The 20,179-nt window shown below is 41.0% G+C and overlaps 1 long non-coding RNA gene across 2 annotated transcripts in view; it reads right to left on the reverse strand.

The window, feature by feature from the left end:
• Nucleotides 1–20,179, reverse strand: part of LOC109289566 — a 127,978-nt gene that overhangs the window by 19,839 nt on the left and 87,960 nt on the right. The window contains exon 2 of one of the 2 annotated variants that reach the window (XR_002095411.1): nt 12,902–13,006. This is a non-coding gene — a long non-coding RNA (uncharacterized LOC109289566). Of the gene's footprint in view, nt 1–12,892; nt 13,007–20,179 lie in introns of both variants that reach the window. The other variant, XR_002095410.1, reaches the window with a different exon arrangement.

A 20,179-nucleotide genomic window follows, 5' to 3' on the forward strand; every position in this document is an offset into this window, starting at 1 on the left:
AAGGGGGGGGGGGGGGGGGGAGAGCATGGTAATGGTGTCATTACTGATCTGAGAACAAGCTGGAAAAATGGCATTATACCACAATTTAAAAGAAAGGAGTGGGGGTGGGAAGTAAGTTATATGTTTGTTTCATTCACATAGAGAACTCAGGGCACAAGAGACCATAGAATTAAATGAAAAACCCCATGCAAACTATTGGAGAATTGCGGATTTGGACAGAGGTGGGAAATAGATCAGCTGGGCCCTCCTGACTGACCTTCTTGAAAATTTTCTCCAAAACATACAAATAAGGGGAAAGGGGGAAAAAGCAGTGTTCTCTGCTACAGGAGTTCCCTGACAGCTGAAGGGAAACTCATAATGAGAAAAAAAGAAAAGACCACCCTAAAACATGGTACAATAAATATGCTCTGCTTTGAAATGCGCTGCTTTGAAACTATATTAGCCATATTCTAATTGGCAGAAATCTGTCTCTGCTTCAACATCATAGAAATCTCTTTGACAAGAATTTACTGTCAGGCTCCAGCCACAGAGGCAGACAGAGTAACAAAAACTGTTTTTGCTCAGGTGTGACAACAGTAAATACATCATCCTGAGTTCTCACTAATGAGTTGGTGAGGTTATTGACTAATATTTTATTGGCTTTCAGATAAAATGAAGCAAACACAAAAGCAAAGCACACTGAATTCTATGCGGTATTTAAAGAATAGTTTCAGATTAAGTTTTTGGAAGGATTCATTTTTGTGCCCACAGAATATGAATTGTGGGTGCAAACACAATATACCCATGTCTAATTTGGTAAGATGCCTAAATACATGCCTATTTTATTAATTTTAATTTTAAGCATCATTGATCAAATGTTGAAACTAATCTGGCAGTTGGGTAGCACAAGGCCAAAATACTCAGCATTGTGCTTCCAATTTAAATGAGGCCCCAAAGAAGTTTTGCAAATTGCACACATGCATCTTAAAACTTGTTTTCAGAACCTGACCCATGGCTACACATTCACATAACCTATAAAGATGAAAACAAAACTAGATATGGTTGGAAAATGAGGTTCCCTTACGTGGAAAATTATGAATGATCTTTTTCCAATTAAAATAACTTTTTATGAGGTCAGAATCTGTGATGGAATATTTCCACCTCTACTTTATAATTAGCTAAATTTCATATTTTGTTCAATTTGAGCAAAATATTTTAAACAAAAAAAAAAGGGAGCAGGGATTTTTTTCAGGGGAAAAGTCAAAATGATGTGTTTCACATTTTTAAATAAAAATAGTTTTTCATTTCAAAATAATATTTTGACTCCAAATTCACCAAATCTTATTTTTAAAAACCCTACACATTTAATTTCAGCAAGAAAAACGGAGCATAATTTCAGTTTTATCTGAATTTTATTTGGTACGCTGGTTAAGCCAGCACACCAACAAATCAGTTATTTACCTAGCTTTGCTCACATTTTGAAATCTGATTTAAAAAAAAAAAAATCTTTTCAAGTCAGAAAAAGAGTCCTATGAATTTCAATGAACTTCGGATCAGGCCATTCGAATGCAAAATATAAAGGAAAAACAATTTGGGATTAGTAAGAAAAAATGCAAAATAGATCAACTAAGAATGATAAAAATAGTTACCTACACCAAAAAAGTCTCAGCTGTCCAGTGCATGTTCTTAACAAGATACCAGATCAACACTTACAAATTTACTTCCTGTGTTAAACTGTTCTCTACAAGGCTGTGTTCTCTCAAAAAGGTGCCATTTTCTCTAATGATGAAAATAGCTGTGGGATTCTCTGTGATGACCAGGGATCCATATTATAGATATAGATATCGATATCTATATATAGAGATATATAGAGATATAGATAGATATCTATCTGTCTATATGGCATTTCATTTTAATCATGCAAAAATGTGGATTTGGGGTTATTTTTTTTACTCCAAAAATTGGGTAGTTTTTGTAAGAGAAAACCCTGGTGATGACCTATCCTGTGTAGTTGTGAGGTTTTCCTTATTACTTCCTGTTACAATTTTTTTTAAATAGAAAAGTTTACTCCATAGCTGTACTCATTAATCTGGCCATGTTAATGTTGATCTTATTGGGAACGCTGCTCTAAAACTGAAGTAAAAAATAGGAGCTAGACAGTTGATATGGAAAACAACACAGATAGGCAGATTGCATTCAAGGCATTAAGCCAAAGCAAAATTAAATGACTTGTTAAATTCCATTCAACCACAGATATAGCACTAAAATGAACACATCCCCATTGGCACCAAAAAGAATACTGAAGCTGAAGCAGAAAAACTTTTCATAATTTTTAAATTAAATACAGCTCAGCTAAATAAACACCACCAATTGTATAATTTATGTGATGTAAGAGGCCAAAGGAGACTCTGATATTAAAAGGTCAGTAGGTAATTTCCACCCCACCCCCATACAGTTGTGACGGGCTGGCTGGCAGTGACCTAGCCCAGGGGTTTTGAAAGGGCAAAAGATGACTGGAGGACTTGGGATTCCCTTTCCGCACCAAGCAAGCCCCAGAGACTCAGCTCTGCCCCCCTGTGTCCCGACTGGCCCCTTGGGTCACCTGGAGGGGGATAAAAGGGGCAGCGTGGGCTGACTCAGGGGGCACCAGCGAGGAACAACAAGGAAGGAGCTTCACAGAGCTGGCAAGAGCTGAGCCAGCGGGGCAGGAGCAGTGCCCCAGAAGAACCTGAAAGAGCAGGACCTGAAGGCAGCAGTAGGACCCTCAGCAGCACAGCATGCGGCTAGCAGGAGAGGCTCCCCACTGGGCTCCAGGATCCCCTATGAGAGGCTGCAGCCAGCAGGAGAGGCTCCCCAGCTCCAGCAAGGGTGTGAGCAGCGACCTGAGAGGTTCCCAGCTCTGCTTCCAGCTCCTCCAATCAGAGGCCAGGCAGCTTGATGTGAGGCTGGGGCTCCTGGGAAGGTCAAGACACCTAGCAGGCAGGAACAGTGCTACCAGTGGTGGCTGTGGGGCAGTGTCCCTGCCTACAACATGGGAGATCTGGGTTCAAGTCACCTCAGTTATCTCAGAGTGAGATAACAAGAAAAAAGTCTTTTTGCAGTGGAAAGGGGCCATTGTGTCTTTCTCCCCCCTCCAGGTACCGAGGCCCCATATTTCCTTGTCATTTGACATTTTGCATTCTGTGCCTTTTTATATTTCACCAACCCGTATTGTTTGTTCTGCTGGTTGTGTTTTATATTTTGTTAACCCTGTTTTTTGTCAATGATTGTAAGTGTCTAACCTTTGTTGAATCCTTCCCCCTTGGGGCATTGTAGTGTCCACTATACCCTCTGATTTATGCCTGTTATGTTCCCAGTATTAAAAAGGTATACGGTTAAGTCCCCATTGGTGGTCTGGCTCTATAGGGGGAAGAGAGTCCCTACACCTCCTACAGCACTTGTGCACCTGCTTTGATCCCTTCAATTGGAGAGGGGGTACCTCTTGGAGTACAGCCCAGGTTACACAGTAAAGCTGTCAGCACAATATTGAATAAGCACTTCACTGTAAACTGAATTTCAACTATGGGAGTAAATGGGATTTTATTAATTATAGCCCACTATAAAACACTGCTTAAGCTACACTGTATGCACAGCAACAAGAAAACACTGGGTCTTGGTCTCATTCTGTTTCTTGACTCATTGCTATTATGTTTCCCAACTTTGGAAGCTGGTAGCATAGGACAGGGAGGAGGAAAATGAGTCGCAAGGTCTATCCAGAACCAGTAAGTTAAAGGAAGCGCACCTGAGAGAACCCATGGCTTTGACAGTGCCACCTACAACACACTTGCAAACAAGATTCCTTATATTCTCAAGGTCCTTTCTGCCAGGCCTCTTCCCACTGGGCACATTGTCAAATGTACAAGAAATATTTATATACCCGATCTTAGTTAGCCTATGAATGAAGATTGTAAATTAAATTCTATTACAGTTGTTTAACCTAGCCCACTTCATCCTACTTAAAGGTTTACAAGGGGAAATTGGTATCCTGAACTTAAGGGGATATACTCATTGCAACAAGAGCAGAAGAGTAAAGCTAAACATACTTGAATATATTTACGTCTGCTGCATTAGCTATGTGCCTGTCCTGAAATGCCAAATTAAGGCTATCCCAAGAAGTTGTCACAGCCTGTTATTAAGCAAATCACAGACTGAACAACAGCAGATGAAAAACAGAAAAATACAAAAAAGGAAACCAATTTAGTAGGAGTTCAGTCAGCCATCCTTCCACTAAAATTTACCACTGCTTGGTGAGCCCAGGCATGCATATTAGCCTCAGGCCTGACAATCTGTCAGAAAACAATGCAAGTCTCCCATGCCATTTCACGTTCCAACATAAAATAAATCATGTGGCAGTTCTACAGCCCCCAAAAGCTAGTCATGTTAAAAACGGTTCTAAACGGATAAGCAGAGTCCATTAATTTTAACAATCGTCTGGCAAGAGGCAAATGGACCTGTGTTCGGCCGTAATTTGGGAAAGTATCCCTATTCAAAAGCAACGAAGCACATGCTGAAACCCCACTGCAGACTTTTCTGAACATGGATAGACATGAGCACAATTTTTCTGAACCGGAGCCTCAATGTAAAATCTGAAGCAAGGCTTCTCAGAAACTAATATTTCCATGGTATTTTTCATCTTCAAAATAGCATATGAATAGTAACTAATCCTCATGTCAGCACAGCAAGGTAAGTATGTTATTTCAGTTTTTCAGAGAAGTTTGGCAACTCGCCTACCCCAGAGGATGTCTGTCTCCAAGTGAGTCAGACCTCTGCCTACTGTGAACCAAGACTTACATTCACACCACTAAAGGATGCATCCTTCATGGTTAAACAGGACTATTTTAGGAGACTTTCAATGGGATTTAGGAGCTTTTAAAAAATGTACCTGGTACCACAGCAAACAGGTTATACTCCCTTTGAAAAAACAACCCAACCTTAAATCAGAGAGAGCAAGAAAGAATTATTCATGCAGCAGAGTATTATGCAGAATATGTAAATACAAATACTTAATATCTAACCTACATATCTAAAAGCATCTACAAAAATCTTTTTTCTGACTGAGTGCCTGAGATGTTCCAAAAGTAACAATGTCCCTACGATATGACTTTGGCTTCTCAGCTGAAAGCTTTGCTTCCCCAAACTATTTCCAGAGGGACTAGTCAGCAGGCTGAACATCAGTACTGCACAGGAACATCAATAAATATAACTAGGAAGAGCAAATTGTGAAAGAGAATGTTACATGACACTAACACTGGGTCTGTTCCTTTAGGGTATTATGGTTCTTTATTTTCTAGAAGGCCACTGCCCTCATCATAAACATGCACTACCGTACATCACTTCCTAGTCCCAAGGAGCACAACATGCTTCGGAGTATGACACTGCTATTAAGAGCGCTGTTGTGAAAATATTTTACATACATACCAATTTTTTATCCAGAAGGAACCAAAATGCTTCAGAAACACTATACCTATGGTGTTACACCAGCGTAACAGAGGCACTCCTGGGGGATGTTCTGCAGTTTCTGCATAAAACAAGCAGTTGGAAGGAAGAGAGGAAATGTGAAGACATGTTCATTTTGCTTTTCTAACAACATGCTGCAGGATCTGTTAGGTCTATACAGACAGTCCAAGTCCTCCATTTGATAGCTTTTCTGAAATACCATATACAGGTTACATCAGTGACATTCCTCTGTTGCTCTAAACTGCCAACAAAAAGCACAACCCCCCTCTGGAAATATGGCAATGCATCCTCCTTGAGAGTACCTGTCTCTGGAGTTCTTGAGAGAGAAAGTAGGGATACCCTCACCTTCAGTGCCTTATATATAGGTTTGCCACCTGCTTCCACTCCATACGTGGCACACTCAGTGCCACACAAGCAGCATCAACAAACTCCCAAAGGGCTCTTTGCAGAATCCAATTCATCAGAGACAGAAGCCAACATATATACTTAAAGAGGCACAATTTTATATTCCTTATTAGCATGAAGTCACTTGTCACATACCAAAGCATTTATTATATGCCATTGTATACTCCTACATTAAAGAAGGTCTCCATATGAATTGGAAAGGACCTACTAGAACATGAAAAGGTTTTCAGAATTCATTTCTCCAAGAGTTAATTATGCCATTACTTCTTTCAAGCTCTCAAAGAACTGTATTAAAGTGATTATTTCTCTTCACATTTCAACAATCATTAATTTATTATGGCACTATATATTGTATCCAATATAATATTTAAGTGAATAGATATTTTAGAAGCTAGAGGTATTTTAAAAGCAAAAGACAAGCAACCAATACAAGTAAAGATAACTACAGTTGCTAGTTTATGCAGGTTCTAAGTTTATAATAAGGCAATTTGCATCGTGCATGTTAACCTAACTGAAAAAAGTCACTATTTCTTTTATTTGTGCATTTATACATTCATTATTATAACTACCACTTAAATATTTTAAGCACATAAGAGAAAGAGAAAGTAAATGCTTGGAAAAATGCTTAATGCTAAACAAAATGGAGTTTCTGAGTTGGCAGAGTGTTTTGACTTTCCTTCTCTGAACTTCTGGTACCATTCTGAATGAAATCACACGGATATTTATCCTCACGCCCTTGAGATTAGTACCTTCAGGAAAGTATTACCGAGTGGATAGCACTTGATGCTAAAGTTGTTCCCAGAATTATGCTTCTCAGCAAGTGCAGTGCCTGGAAGCAATCTGGCAACCCACAAAAGTCACAGAAAGCAGCATCCAGAAGGAGGGGAGCAGCATTTGGGAGACATCATGAAGGAGACAGGGAGCAAATAGATTGAAGGGAGATAAGAAGGAAAAGGAAAGTGGTGAGGAAGATGAGGAAAAACAATAAAAGGAAAGCTCAAAGATACAATAGAGAGTATTTGGCCAGAACCAAGAGACGGGGGGGAGGGGGGACAGCAAAAAGACTCGAGGCTAAGCAGAAACACCAGGTGAAAGTACTACTGGGGAATAAGGAAGGGAGATTATTGGAAATAGTATAATCCATAAATGACAGCCTCTCCCTGTCCTCCTCTTGCAAATTCTTGCACTTGGTTCCCCCACAAACACAGCCTCTATCCAGCTTCTTCTACCACCTCTTCTCCTCCTTACCCATATTCCTGCTTTTTCTCCAGCTCATGCTCCCCTTCATTTGTGGAACCTGCCCTTTCCATTCACTGCTCCTATGCCATTCATTCCCCACCCACACTTCAGGTTCCTGTTCCTGTCTCCCTTCTCCCAATCCCCTCGTCACAAAAATCCTTTTGTGCCCGTGACACCGTCCAAGTGTTAGGGCTTGAACATGCGCAACAAGGATGAAGTTGCCAGAGAGTTGAGCTGCCAAAATCTAACAAATCCCTGCTGAGCAAAATGTGAGCTGGGATTTTTCAAAGGTTCATAAAACCTGGGTGCATTTGAACACCTTTCCACAAAAACAGTGTAGAGCTAGCTGGAATAAATAAAGTGTGGCCCTGCTCCCCCACCACCACCAAGGATACATGTGAATACCATCCACAATCAAGAAAAAACTTATGTACCATACACCAAATAGAAAATATCTAGGCAGAGGGAGGAAAGTCAAAAGAAAGGAAAATACAACAACAGATCCCTAGAAAGAGATAGTTGGTCTTGGACTTCATAATAATCACTGCTGTGCTGCTGGGTTTCATCTAGAGAGCCAAGCAAGAGAATAAAGATCACTAATACCCAAGGGGCTGCTGACAAGAAAGCAGCTCAGCAGGAGGATGTCAGCCTGCCAGTACCAGCCTCTGGCAGGTGCTGGATCCTGCAGAGCTCTCTTGCTCTTAGTTGTTTGGGTATCACAGAGATAGGCACTCTGCTAACACAGCTGGAAAGGGGGAAGTTTCCTTTTTCTCCAGTAAATAGATATCAAGCAGTAATTGTCAAAAAAGGACAGTCTGGTTTTTTTTAAAAAAGGTTAATGAGCAACTTTCGCTTTCATTTTTTTCTTTGCCAAAAAATGGTTATTTTGCCATAGAAATGAAAAATCAATCACATTTATTCTGAAAATCATAGTGGCTGCACCCACGCACAATAAATTTAGCTCAGCATAGAAGTAGGCATAAATCCAATGAGAGCCCTGCCTGCCATGGAATAGACACTTGACCGTCCAGGCTCCCATATCCCTGGCCAGTAGTTGCTCTGTTGTAGGGAGAAGTTCTTGCCTCTTTCTTTTTTTTCTCCTCCTTCCCAGCACCTCATTCTATAAGACCATTTATGATGCCTTCCTTGTTTGGCTTTGCATCGAAATGAAACTGAACTTTTTGAAAACTCAAACAGGTTCAAAATCACAAGCAAAATCAAAAGTCAACATCAGTAAGGCAATTTTTACTAAGTGTAATGATTGCGCTGTTAGCGCTGTTCAATAAAAGCAAGGTCTTTTTGCAGCTGCTTTGTTCCTTCAAACTAAGAAAGTGTTAAGCTTCATCTAATGCATCAGGCACCTCAAGTACATTATTCGTTTCACTTCAAATGCAAGCCATAAAATGCTGCATTAGAAGTCTGAACACTATCAACATCCTCTACTGTATGTCTGACACCATGCAAATACACAGACAATACAGACATGGCTATCATTTGTATATAATCTCTAGAGGCTCCCACAGTCTGGATCTGCACATCAGAAACAGATTTATTGGACTGTGTCTATGTGCTCTGCACAGCAAGAGCCAATGAATCTTGTGCTGGATTGATTAAAATTGTAATTGTACAATCTCTGTGATCCAAAGAACAAGGAGTCATTTTTCACAGTGAAACACTTAACAATTGGACAGACTCAAACTGTCTGCCTCATGGCATTTGTAGCTGCTCTCAACATTGCCACATAAATCAAAGGCACATATTTTGACCCTCCTACACATAATGCAGCCAAATAAGAAAGAATACAGAAAAAGAACATGGTTAGTTGAATTAAGACCAGGTTTTCATAAACGAAAGTACAAAAGCACCTTTTATTCATAAAATACTAAACCAAAAATGTCTGAATATCTGTAACTGGCAGTTAGGTTTACAGTTGTCTACAGTTTATGCTTATCGCATTACAAACAGAGTCAGGGTGGGACTTGGGAGCAGGAGGAGACCATATCAATTTGTTCAGAAATCAGCAAGGCCACTCCCAAATCACAGCCTTGGGAGAAAATATTAAGCCCAGCTGTTTCATTCTTTCAGTCAGTTCCAGTACTAGAAATAGGATCAGGATAAGATCCATGTTACTGGCATCTATCTCTGCCCAGTCTGTTTTTTTTTTAAATATATGTTTCTAGTTTTTAAAGTAATGTAGAAAACCTTTTTAAAATGTTAATGTAGTATCATCAAAGACTGCTCTTTAAGACTAAATTATTTGCCAGGCCACCCTAAGTCCCCACTGCACATGGCCAAGTTGAGAACTCAGCAGTCTTGTTACTCTTCACTGCCACTGGGAGCAGGAAAAAGGACAATATTTAACGGAGAAACAAGGGGGAAGAGGGTTGATGGTATCTTTTATTAGAGCTACTTTAGAGCTGAAAGATATGAGACAAAATCTGTGCCCTTTTTAGGTGCTCCCTCAACAGGACCTGAAGAAGGGCATACTGTGTCCAAAAGCTTGTTAGGAGAGATGTTAGATTGCACAGTTAGTCCAACAAAAAAGAATCACCAAAAATGCCCTTGTTTCTATCATATACTCTAAGCCATCATGACTACAGCAACACTCCAATCCTTCTACAAGGTTCACCAAGTCAATGTTACTTTCCTGCAAATATAACATTTCTCAGCTATACTAGAATAAGGATTTCGAGCTATTTACTGGAGAGGGTGGTTCCAAAAAAACAAGGAAAGTTAAAAAGGAGCAAAAGACACTCGCATACATGCATGACCTTTTGCAAAAGCTCTTCGGAGCTGAATAAAATGACATGCATGAATAGGCTGTAAAGAACCAGAGTGCAACATGGGGAGTGGTTCCTTCTTCTATCCAGCAGCAAGACAAGATTTTTGACTGGTCTTTAAACTGAGACACTTATTAGCTGGAGGATGATAAGGTACTTAAACCTGAGCAGGGTCTAGAGACAGAGCCTTGGTGAAGAGGCCTAATTTATTCCATATCTCTTGCCCCTGGAGAGTAGGGCTGCTTCCTTTCCTCAACATCTTTCATATCCAATTGTTTATACCCACTTATTTTGCAGCTACTGGTTGATTTATCTGAGTCCCCAGTGCACTCAGCGGTAGACCTGGAAGTGGATCAGAAGCACTTCCAATCCACTTCTGGGTCTGTCATGGCGTTTGGGGGACCCTCTCCCTGCCCCCCTGCTCAGCAACTGGTGCCTCCTGGTCTGGGGGGGTACCCAGGTTCCCCTCACAGCTGATTGCCAAGCCGGAGGGTTCCCCTGCACATTTGGCAGCAGACCCGGAAGTGGACCAGAAGTACTTCTGGTCCACTTCTGGGTCTGCCACCAAGCATGCAGGGGGCCCCCCGTGCTCCTGTGGGATGCTCCATCTGCCTGCCATATCAGCATTCACAAGCCATGCCTGGTACCTTGAGGTATGTAGAAAAAACATTTAAAGCTGTGTCTATGGCCAAATCTCTGATTCTCCATGTCAGCACCAAATTTTCAGATTTGGATTTGGCTGAATCAAAATTGGGATATCGATCTGAATCAGTGAATCAAATCACTGTCCGACAGAATGAGAGCCGTGGGGCTCTTTAGCCTGAAAAAGCGCAGGCTCAGGGGTGATCTGATGGCCACCTATAAGTTTATCAGGGGTGATAAACGAGTGATATCCACCAGGATCTAGGGGAACGTTTGTTCACCAGAGCGCCTCAAGGGATGACGAGGTTGAACGGTCATAAACTACTGCAAGACCGTTTCAGGCTGGACATAAGGAAGAATTTCTTTACTGTCCAAGCCCCCAAGGTCTGGAACAGCCTGCCATTGGAGGTGGTTCAAGCGCCTACATTGAACACCTTCAAGAGCAAACTGGATGCTTATCTTGCTGGGATCCTGTGACCCCAGCTGACTTCCTGCCCTTTGGGCGGGGGGCTGCATTTGATGATCTTCCAAGGTCCCTTCCAGCCCTAATGTCTATGAAATCTATATGGCTTACAAACAGAACATTATGCGTAGCTTTCTGATACAACACCTATTGCTCAAGTGATATCAACAAGCCGAGCCATTGCCATCTGTGACAATCTATTTTATTGGTGTTCTGTGGGAAAGCAGTCACAACAAGCATCAAAGACCTTGTTTTCTCTCGTCATCCTCCACTTGCTCATCTGTGCCTCCTCCAATTCTTCCACAGGGATAAAAGAACAGAGCAGTTTGTAGTTAACAAGAATGAATAAATTTTCAGCAGGTGGTGCCATTGTGTGCCCAATTAGTGCCAGCACAAACATCTACTTCCCAGCTGAGAAGAATGGCTGTTTTGATCATTCACACTGGTGCCTGAGAGACAGAGAGAATCTCCCTAAAAAACATGACATATGTGATTCCACAATGCCGGAGAAATTAGTCACAATACATATCTATACAGCTGGCCTCAGAAACACAAAGTCTTATAGACCAAACAAAAGCAAATATTAATTTAATCAGCCATAACTCCAAGTAGCAAACTATATCCCTTGCTCTCCACCTCACACCATGCTGTCAACCGTCTCTTAAAACACAACTCTAAAGGTCAGCACATTCAGGCTTTCCAGGACCATAACAGGGAGCAAGTTCCAAACCATGGAGTCATCATGGAGAACGGCCTGACAGCAAGTCATTTTTCTGCAAAGAGAAGGCAGCTCCTTCTCAAGCACTACTACTAACAACATCTGCAGCAATACAGCTGGGTGTGGGGGTGCATAGGATAGGAGGAGACTGTCTCCAACAGCACCAAAGAGCTAGAGATGAAAATGAAGACTATGTTCAAGCTGGAAACAAGTAATTCCTGGGACAAGTAATTTCTCACAAGTGCCTAGTGCATGGTATATTCTCACAAGTGCCTAATGCATGGCTGCCAAAACCAAACACATTTTAAAATAAAGGTCAGATCTCCCCACACCCTCCCACTCTTCACCCCAACACATTGCGAGTGTGGAATGAGAAGCATAAGCTAGATACTTGCATGTGCACCTGCCATCATGAAACTGTGCTCATTAGCATCACACAAACATTTGCTCATCCCATGGTGAGCTGAAGAAGGGCTTTCTAGAGAAATATTTCTCACTACAATTGGTTAGAAATGCAGCAGTTTAAAACTAATCTCCCATTTACACATTAGCCATTATGCTTGCTTTCCTAATAGAGGCAACACTAATAGCAGCAATCTGGGAAAATATAAATGTGCTGAGAAAAGTGGCTTCATACACAGAGGGAGGGAGGAAGCCCCGGAATCTCAGCTGGCTCCTTTATGCTCCAAAAGAGCTCTGTAAAAAATGCACTGTAGAAAAACTGGCCACTCCAGGACAGCATCAGGTCTCACCACCCCAGCTGAAGGTCATCAACTTTTTAGCTGTAGCAAGCACTGCTCCTCCCCATGCTTCTGTATCTTATTCTGTAACTGGAGAAAGGGAGGAATGAGGGACTACCTAATATGTTTTTATAAGAAATCTGTTGTCCTTTCTTGGAAATGTCCTGCTGTTAAAATCACAGAGTATCATTATGGTAAGTGAAGTGCAAGACTCGCCTTGGAATTGAACATTCATAGGATTATCAGTGAGTGAAAAAATGTGCTACTTGTGTCCCTCAAGAAACCTGGGTGTAAAACAGATGTACATTGCAGCAAGCTCCTCCACTTCCCTACCCTATTTTTAGGTATCTCTTATTCTGCTTCCATTTGCCACATCAATGAATGTGTATGGGGAAACTTGTTCCCCCAGGTACCTCAGCATCCATTTAACCTTACTCACCAGTTGGAGATTCTCCTTCTTTGGTGCAAGATCTGCTTCTCCTTCCTGTGAGATTCTCTCCAATGATTCCTTCATTGCTGGACTTCTTCCTGGGATTCATAATCTCTGTAGAAATTAAAACATTCTCTTGAGAATGGGCACATATGATAAAATGTTTAACAGCATATAAATTGTAGTTAACACTAAGCAATTTCATTGTGAGCTCACCCAAATGGGCCACAAGAAAGAAACATTAAGAGATAACTTCCCTTAATCTTTGACTGTTCTGTAAATTATGCTTACTGATATTCTCTAGGGATAACCATTACCTATTCTTTCCCGGCTTGTCCCTCTGTATCTGAGAGCAAGCTGATAGCTGAAAAATCATTATCAAGGAAAATGAAGCCTAATTACATGGCACAGGAGAAGGAAATGTAAATATGAAAGGTCCTCCAACACTCAACTCCTGTTGTGCATGGCACTGAAGCAGTCCACCAAAACCAAGGAACAATAGAATAGAACTTTTCAAACCCTGCAGTGTGCTAGAAGTACAGTGAGTCAGCACAAAAGTTTGTTACAAGTGAGAAGGATTTCTTTGTGATAGCAAAAAAAATTCTTTGAGATTTAGAAAAGACAGTCACTAAATTCTAGTCATCTTACAAGCATCTTGTCCAAGAGCATCTCCCACAGCCATTAGGATGCTGACACCCAGTCCTATCAACCTCACTTGAACAATTTCTATATAGGTGAGAAGACTGATAGCAGTGGGGCTACTCATGAAAGCAAAAGTATGACAGATGGGGATAAATGAGGTGGGAGAGAAGTCTTACCTGCCTAGGCTCACTGAAGGCAGTTGCTGCCAGTGCTGCTGCTTCTGCTGCAGCAGCAACATCCGCTCCAGTGGCAGCAGCCCAGTGGTGTGGAGGCTCCTTAGCAGCCATACCTGGTGCCGCATTCACTCCTCCACCTCACACCCCAGATATGCTGTTGGGCACAGTCTGCTGCGGCAGACTTCCTCAGGGGCATAGGGAAAGGAGCACCACTTCACCTGCCCAACTTGCCCCTCCCCCTCCTCTCCCAGATACATACCCGAGTATACAGGGCTGCTCTGCCTGGCCATAGAAACCAGGCAGTGCAGAGCTGCCCCTGCTCTGCCAAAGACTCTGGGGGCAGTAGGGGGGAGGGTTTTGGCACCTCCTCATATTGCCCAAGACTAGTGCTCTCTGGCTCCTCCTTAAGACGCAAACAGAAATGGCAATTTTCACCTGATCTAGCTACAGAAAGCAATTTATAGCTATGACCAGGCACAAGTGCACAGCTGCAGAAAGCTTTAAAAATACCCGATCTGGTGAAAAGCTGACCCCCTCAATGCATGGGGGTCAGACAGAGATGTTTCAAAACAGCATTTTCTGTGACTTCTCTGTCTGTGCTGCCTGCCAACCTTGAGCTGTTTTCAGAATGGGACGGGGGAAAGGGAGCAGAGGCAGTTTGGTCTGGGGGGGTTTCAGCCCCTGCTGGATGGTAAGGCAGGTGTATTGGACCCCCCTGAGGTAACGGGGCTCCAATTTGTCCATCCCACCCTCCAAAGCTGGCTGGGGACCCCCAAGAACAAACTCTCTCTGCTCCCTTTCCCCCCTCCCATTCCGAAACAGAGACAGGCTGGGAGAGAGGAGGGGCCATTGCTAGGGAAAGCCAGCTGCAGGCTCACAGCCAGCAGCTAGCTTCCCCTCCACCCTAGAACCAACAGTGAACTTCTGCTTGTTTCAGGAGATCATTGCTACTCATAGATTCACAGAAGTTTAGGGCTAGAAGGGACCTCATGGGATCATCAGGTCTAGCCCCCCTTCTCTGGGCAGGAAAGATTGCTGGGGGTCAAATAACCCTAGCAAGGTGTGCGTCCAGTCTCGTTTTGAAGATCTCCACGGTAGGTGTGCCACAGTAGACTCAGAACACTTCCTACAAAGCATTATCAGTTACAGTGAGGAGCCGCACTTCTGTCTGCACCCTTAATTATGCTACTGGGAAACTGATTTGGAGACAGAACAAGAGATGTGCCAAGGTTCAGACAGGATGTCTGTGATGGAGCAAAAACTTGGTGCTCATCTGTCAAGAAAGCACACAGGAGCCAGGGGTTAAAAGAAAGGGTAGTAGGATCATAGCACTTCCTCCCCTTTTTTAAAAGTAGAGAAAGGCTCACTCTTCCTCTCCCTGGCATGAGGAAAAATAGTCCCTCTGGTTTCCCATCTTCCTAGACCTGTAGAGTTTCAATCCATCTTAGCCACTGATTGGAGCTATTACTCAAAGAGAACAGGTTCTATGAAAATGTTAGCTCTAACAGGCTGGCATGAGCGATGAGAAGCTGTGCCCTGTGCAAAAGAGATTCTAGAATAAACAGAGGGAGCATTATCAGAAGACAGAAAAGTCTATGCTAAACCAGCTAAAACAATATGACCTTGTGTTCTTGCTCCTGTATTGCTCTGGGTCTGGTAAGGATTGACACCAGAGCATGACAGTTAAAACAGGATAATATCACTGCTACATTGCAGAAGACTGAATACTAAGAGCGCTAATTCATCTCATCCAAGCCATGCACTCAGGGTCTTTTTCAGAGTTCAGTCTTTTTGGGGATTCGAAGAAGAAAAGGGGGGGAGGAGGGGGGGGCAGACCTGAACTCATCCATTTAGAGGACATTGCTTTTCGCTAAGTAACGGGGTAAGATGTAGCCTAATATGGAAAAACAGGCAATCAGAATGGGCTTCCCTGTACATGCTGCTTTTCCAAAAATCTAATGAAAGTATTGATTTTTTTATGGTGGATTTATGGGTTTGTCAGAAGCGACTAAATATTAATGGAAGTCAGGTTTTTATCTTGGAGTCCAACATCTTTCTTAGGCAATGAGCGGTTATACCCCTGCAGTTTCTTCATAAGGTACAGTAATGAACACATTACTTATAATAGTTTTGAGTGCCTCATCCAGTTTTTGAGCCTTGCAGTTTTCCTAGAAAATAAGACAATTTAAGACCAAAAAAATCATCTTATTTATCCAGAAAAAGTCTTTAAAATCTTCAAAAACAAAGCATTTGTTTTTCTGCAAGCAAAAAACTTTGCCGTTGGGAGTTTACAAACTAATAACCTTGGTAATCCTGGTGCCCATTAAATTTGACTGATTAAAGGCATCCTCTGGACCATAGGACTTTATGGCAGTTGTCTTTTCACTTCTGCTGCAGAATAAAATGTGAAATACCAGGGGGGCTTGAAGAATTACACTACATCTAATGCCAATACAGAAGTGGAGACTATTAAAGAAAGCAACAGCTTTGGGATCTACCAGTGGTGGCTTAAATTCTCACAGAAGAACTGATCAGTTATTTTTATTTTGTTCAATTAGCTGGAAAGAAGTCTGGCTTTAAAAATGGATTTTCTTTCTACAGAAACAGCCCAATTAATGTACAAAACACCAGTTATTCCCATTAACAGAGGTCATACACAGAAGAATCAACCCAACAAACTCTCAAAATAAACATATTAAAACTGCATTAAACTTGGTACTGGTATTTTTTGGCATCCTCTTAGTCAAAGATAAAAGGGCAATTGCATTTTTAGAGGTAGAAATAGAAAGTCAATGTGTTCTATGCCTACCATTTAGTAATTCAAGGAAGCCAGAGTGCATAATTTCTTTTCTTCTATGAAGCAACGGTTTCTTTTGCAATATCCTTTATTGGATCAACTGCATAGCTGGGATAATGTTAGACAAGCTTTCTAGAACAAGATATTCTTCAAAATCTCATCTAACCCTATTCTAACTATAAAAGTTATCATTCAAAGTAATCTTTGCCTCTCATATAATTCCTGGACCATCATTGCTATAACACCACTCTAACGCTATCATTTTCTTATATGCACACTTTTCAACATATGTACATTTCAAAAGGCACGGTCCTTCTGTTGCAGTCACTGGTAAACTCCAATTAACTTCAAAGGCAGCAATGAAACACAGAAATAGAAAACCAAGGAATTATGCTTGATTTCATTCATAATGAAAAAATCTTTAATGCATCTCTTCAATTTCAACCTGTTCTGGACGAGAGAGAATCTGTGGTTTGGATTCTGGCTCATTGTTCCCCTCTGCCCCTTATAAAGTTTAAATGGGAATATAAATGCAAAAAAAAAAAAAAAAAATCATGCCTGAATTTATGATTAATCTCATTGCCAAGAAAAGTACACAGAGAAACCTTGTAGGTCAGGGTGTGGAAACTGATGCAACCAAGAAAATGGACAATGGGATTCTCCTAACTGTACATCCAGCTTCTTATTCTTATTTGAATATTTCAATGTATATTTTTTAAATGTATGCAGGGACATTATTCATTACAACAGGCTGATTGATTTTTACTGTATGTTGTATACATTGATCTGTAGCTATGGGTTGTTAATTTTCCCTTTGGCAATGGAAAGACTTCATTTTTCTCTCTCAGATAAGCCTCTCACTGAACTGACAGTCTTATGTGCTATGATCCTGATCCCACAGTCAGCAAGCAGACAAATCCACACGTCCATTCATGCAATACGTAAGTTGCTGGGTCTTTGTCCAAATGAAGCTTGTTCTAGGAACAAGGCTCAAATGAATTAAGCCTAGAATGTGATCCCAGGGTTTCCAGTGACGCACTATGCACTGATCACTTCCCATTCTAGTCACATTTCCCAAGGCCTGGAGAAAAGAAGTATTTGGGGGATTTTGGCTGTGTACATGTATGTACTTATATCCGGGGAAAATCCACAAAATGTTTTTTTTTGAAAATTGATGACATAGTTTAGCTACTGGAACTAGGCAAATAGCTTTTGTGACTAGTCCAAATTAACTGCTGTAGAGTGAGTATGAAATGCTGACCATGTACAGAGCTGTCTATGTTGTGCTTGCGTAAATGACAACTTTGACCAGTGTTTCCTAAAGATTAAACCGAGATTCTATTTTCAAAATTTTGCATTTGACCTGTACCCCAAGTCAATGGTTTTAAATATTTAGGACTTAGATATATATTTTTTTTAAATTAAAGTCAGCTACTCTAAATAAATTGATTTATTAGGGTTAATTTGTTATCTGGAATTAAATGAAAACTTGCATTGGACCTAAATATTTAAAACTGTGGATCTGGGGTATGGGTCAAATGTAAAACTCTGAAAAGAGAATCTCATTTTAATCTTTAGGAAACACTGTGGTCAAAGTTGTCAGTGGTGCAAGCCCAACATCAGTCACTTAAGTCCAGTCAAGATCAGGATCTTGTTGTACAATAGACCATAAAAACAATATTGGAAAAGAGTTCCTACTGGTAAAATCCCACCAGCCAATCATCAAGTAAATGTAATAATTCCACTGTAGTGAATGGGAGAGTAGAAAATGAAGTTATTTATAGAAATATTGTCAATTAGAAGACGTTTGAGGCCAAAATAAGCCCACTATTAATGGTATTACAATGAGCTTCCTGAATTGAATCTGTGAATTACGTGACTGCCACAATTTGCAGCAAAATAATGTCTTACTGTGAGGACTACCTCATTTGTATTGATAAAGGATCATTTATGGATGCTGGTGTGGGACTGTTGTGTATAACTGACTTTTTAAAGTCCCTATTCTAAAGCTCACCTATTTAGGTAGTGGAGCAGGTGGGCAGTTTGGCAGTACCTGGGAGGTGGGAGCAAGGAGGGTGAACAGGCTGCCCATTTAAATGCTTTCATTTTGAAATTATTAGCCTAGAAATAACAGAAAAGTTTGTTTCACTTCAAACTGTCTCCACCTCACAAATACAGGCTAACTAATGGGGGAAGGGGGACCATTACAGTATTGTTGCTTTGTGCCCTACACCTGTGAAGAGTGGCTCAGTGCTCTTGCAAACTGAAGTTCTCTAGTCTGGAAACATACAGATCCTGGCCTCTAAAATACCATTCCGTTCCTGAACCTCGCCTGAGAAGGCGATTGTCATGTTTGACCAAAATCACGCAAAGCTAAACCCTGAATATCAAGATTTATTATCCCTTGAAGAAAAAGCTGACCTTGGCTTCCCCACAGTTATCACATCCTGATATTCACTTCAAAAAGAGATCAATATCTGCTTCCTACTAACCTTGCAGGCAGAGTGATGATAAATAACGTTCAAAATTATGGGATAATCTGAGCATATTCTTACACAGACATTTGTATTGTCATTTCCGATCTCTCGTGTTTTCAAAGGGTACAGTGAACCCTTAAAAATAAAGCACAACTGTACTGTCTGGATAACAAAGAACCACCACATGGCTCCTGTTCTCTTATGTAAAGTTTGATGGTACTTCTGCTGTGAAGCCCATGAGGTTATGAGGAATGGTGCTTTCATTGTAATCTACATACAGATACTTCAATGGGGTTTAAGAAGTATGGATGAGAATCAACACTTCAGTATTTATTTTCAGGATATAATTATTCTGTACCTCTAACCATTCTGTACCTCTAAATAACCATTCTGGACCTCTAACAAAATAACTATAGTTCACTTAATACAACTTATGTGCAGATATGCAACATATATATATTTTTTTACATACACAAGTAAACGATACTCCACACTAAAATTAAATACAATATTACACTCTTAAAATGAAATTGGATCTTCAAGTAGTATTTCAAAAATTTCACAAGAGATACATAACATGCGTTAAACTTTTATCTGTTCATTAAATTTTATTAGCAGAATGATTGTTGCAATAGCCTTGACGTTTTAACCGAAAGAGCAGATCATAAATTTTTAAAATCTTGTGATTCACATACTGGTTAAAGTGACCGTCCTTGCTAGTAGCGTACTAGTCATGGTATCTGATCTCATTGAAATCCAATTTCTCAACTGTAGCACAAGCACTACAGGCCACCTCATTGTAAGGATCAGTTTCAACTGTTCTGGATCAGTGAAGGCAACATTTAATTGAAATCCACACTTGCCATTTCCCCTTTAGGGCAAAAGTGACAGCTTTATTCCTCTGTATAGTGTTTGCACATGGAATTCAGAAATGCATTCTGTGGCATATTTTTCTTAGGAATACTGTAGAACACAAAATACTCTACCCTTGTGGTTTTTATGATGCTGCTATACATCTATATCGCATTGCATAATTCTGCTTACAGCGTCTTCTCAGAGGGTCAAATTGACCTTGTTCAATCAATTCAGAAAAGATTTGGAGATTCGAGCAGTTCCCTGCAGGGAACCTGGGTTCTGTGCCAGTAAGTAGGAGGTGGGGGGAGGTTGGAGGAGGGGGGAGGAGACCAAGTGGGGC

The sequence above is a fragment of the Gavialis gangeticus genome, unplaced genomic scaffold (genome assembly GCF_001723915.1).
Source record: "Gavialis gangeticus isolate Ggan-Ray unplaced genomic scaffold, GavGan_comp1, whole genome shotgun sequence".
NCBI classification, from domain to species: domain Eukaryota; kingdom Metazoa; phylum Chordata; order Crocodylia; family Gavialidae; genus Gavialis; species Gavialis gangeticus.